The following is a 2,844-nucleotide window of genomic DNA, read 5'->3' on the forward strand; positions in this document are numbered from 1 at the left end:
CTCATCACCCTTTGCCATTATCGTGTAAAGTAAATGTCAATGCTCTAAAAATAAAAATAAAGAAAAAATTAAATAAAAATAAAGCTGCTTGCAAGATACATACACCCAGTGAGATACTGTATATCCCCAGAGCCTCTCCTCATGCCATAATGAAAAAAAAGAGCGCTGTAATTGGGTTTTATTCATGTTTTGGGTGTATGTATAATAATGTATAATAAATTAGGAGTTTTTTTACTTCCATGATATGCTGACCACTGCGGAGAAAACGGCTAATATATGGGATAAGATCCCCTGGAATCGTTAGACATCCAGCATTTGAGCCTAATTTATTATACATAAGGTGAGCGCCCAGAGATGTATAGTAACGAAGTAGAACTACTTAAGTACTGTACTTAAGTACCGAAATGCGGTATCTGTACTTTCCTAGAGTAGAATTTTTTTCTCCTACTTCTACTTTTACTTCACTACATTTTTTCGATGATTTCGATACTTCTACTCCGATATTTTTTTTTTTGTGCTGCATAGTTACTCGTTACTTTTAAAAAAAATGACCACTGCCAGAACAGTAGATGGCAGGTTGCATAAAGCTCAAAAAAATGTGTATAATGTCATTTGTAAATCAGCGCATACGAAAATAAAGGCTGTGTATAATAAAAGCTGCTATACCAAATCTTTCCAATAAAAAGAAAATATGAAACAAACAAATAAATGGTGCTACAGCGCTTAAAGTGCATCAAGAAACTACTAACAAACACAGGTTAATCATTTGAATAAATCATTTGAAATAATAAAAAACAATATGATGTTCAAACTTTTGACTTCTTTCTTTAATAACTACATAACACAGTACTTGTACTTCTACTTTCAGTACTTGAGTAGAAATTTTTTTTCAAAACTACTGGTACTTTTTACTTTTAGTACTTAAGTAGCAAATTTTTTGAAAAAACTACTTGCAATACTTAAGTAAAAAAAAATGTTGAATACACACTCCGCATTGCTGTTTTCTCTGTGACTGTAGAATTGCACGTGAACAAGATCTCATCATGTCGTCTGACGAGGGAAAGCTTTTTGTTGGAGGTCTGAGCTTTGATACCAATGAGCAGAGTCTGGAGGATGTGTTCGGTAAATACGGACACATATCTGAAGTGGTTGTGGTGAAGGATCGGGAGACCAAGAGATCGCGTGGCTTTGGTTTTGTCACGTTTGAAAATGCCGAAGATGCAAAAGATGCCATGGGATGAATGGCAAGACTGTGGATGGTCGTCAGATTCGAGTTCATCAGGCTGGAAAGTCATCCAACGACAGGAGAGGAGGCTACAGAGGCGGCTCATCTGGAGGAGGAAGAGGGTTCTTCCGTGGAGGTGGAGGTGGTGGAGGATATGGTGGAAGCAGCCGGTTCGACAACAGAAGTGGAGGCTATGGCGGATCCCGGGATTATTATAGCAGTGGCAGGAGTCAAGGTTATGGGGATCGCTCAGGAGGAAGCTCCTACAGAGACAGTTATGACAGCTATGCCTCACACAACGAGTAAAATACCTTCCTGACTCAAGATCATCCTTCCAATGGCTGTATTTATAAAGATTTTTGGAGCTTCGCTGAATCAATGTGTACTATTTTGTTCTATTTGTCTTCACTTTCTATAAACCTATTTGAGAATTGCCTCAAACTGTGAAACAGCTGTCCTATCTGCTTTTTATTAATTTTTTTTTTTATTATTTTGGCAATCTGTTTTATGTTTAGTGACAGGAACGTTTCTTGTCATTTGCAGTTTCCTTGAGGCTCATTCCATAAGTTTCCCTTAAAGTTATGTGGAGTGCATTGGAGGGGATCCATTCCATCAGCAACATTCTCGTAGATGGTGCTTCTTGAGGCATTAGTTTGCTGTTGGACTTGATCTTTGATGCAACATGGGCTTTTGAGTTTCCTGTTGTACATACTGCAGGGGTTTATGGGCCCCAAATGCTTATAATTTTTTATATTACCCTGAGGACACATTCCTTTAGTGTAACAAGGTAACTCAGAGCCAGGGTGCGCTGTAAATAGTGGCTTAACCTCCTTGATATACCTAAAGAGAACCTCCTTCCCAATCTCTCCAGTAACATTTGCTAAAAGTTTAAAACAATTTGTTTATAATGGTTTGTTTTTTGCCCAATTGTATCGGTGGTTATCAATTTCTTGTACTTTGGCTTAACAAAGCCCATTATCTCCATCTGTCCAGTAACACTTGCAAAAAGTTCGTGAAACAATTTGTTCATATTTGTCAATTTTTTTACTGGAAGAAATTTGTATCAAGTGTTTATGAATTTCTTGTACTCTTCATTTGGCTTCACGAAGCCTATTAAAAGACCATCTGAAACGAAAAAAAAAAAAAATGTTGAATACTTTAGTACTTCTACTTAAGTAACTTTTTCTGCGAGCACTTCCACTTCTACTCAAGTCACTTTTTGATCGAGCACTTGTACTTTTACTCAGGTAGAAATTTCGAGTACTTTATACAAGTCTGTGAGCGCCCAATCACAAGGGGGTGCACGAATAGGATAAAGTTGTGACAGTCTGGTCACCCACTTGGTTTGGGATCACTGCCACAGACTGGTGGCCTGAGCACTTATAGAAGACTTTATTGCACTTATTGTCACCAAGACTTCATTGGACACTTGATTGTTTTCTGTTGTATGGACTTATATATTTAATATTGTATCACAGTCACAATTTATTTTTCATACCATTGATATACAGTATTTTTCGCACCAGGATTCATTGTGATACACACGTGTATCGCAGCACTTTGCACTTTCTTATAGCACAATTTAATATTTATTTTATATTCATTTTAGGAATTGCACA

General features: G+C 37.1%; 1 pseudogene across 1 annotated transcript; it reads left to right on the top strand.

Annotated features, from left to right (window-relative positions):
- Positions 1-1,002: 1,002 nt before the first annotated feature.
- Positions 1,003-2,047, top strand: LOC309551778 (cold-inducible RNA-binding protein-like; annotated as a pseudogene). Its single transcript has one exon. The product of its transcript is annotated as a cold-inducible RNA-binding protein-like (transcript).
- Positions 2,048-2,844: the final 797 nt, after the last annotated feature.

Source organism: Pelophylax lessonae (genome assembly GCF_965119305.1).
Source record: "Pelophylax lessonae genome assembly, chromosome: 3".
NCBI lineage: Eukaryota > Metazoa > Chordata > Amphibia > Anura > Ranidae > Pelophylax > Pelophylax lessonae.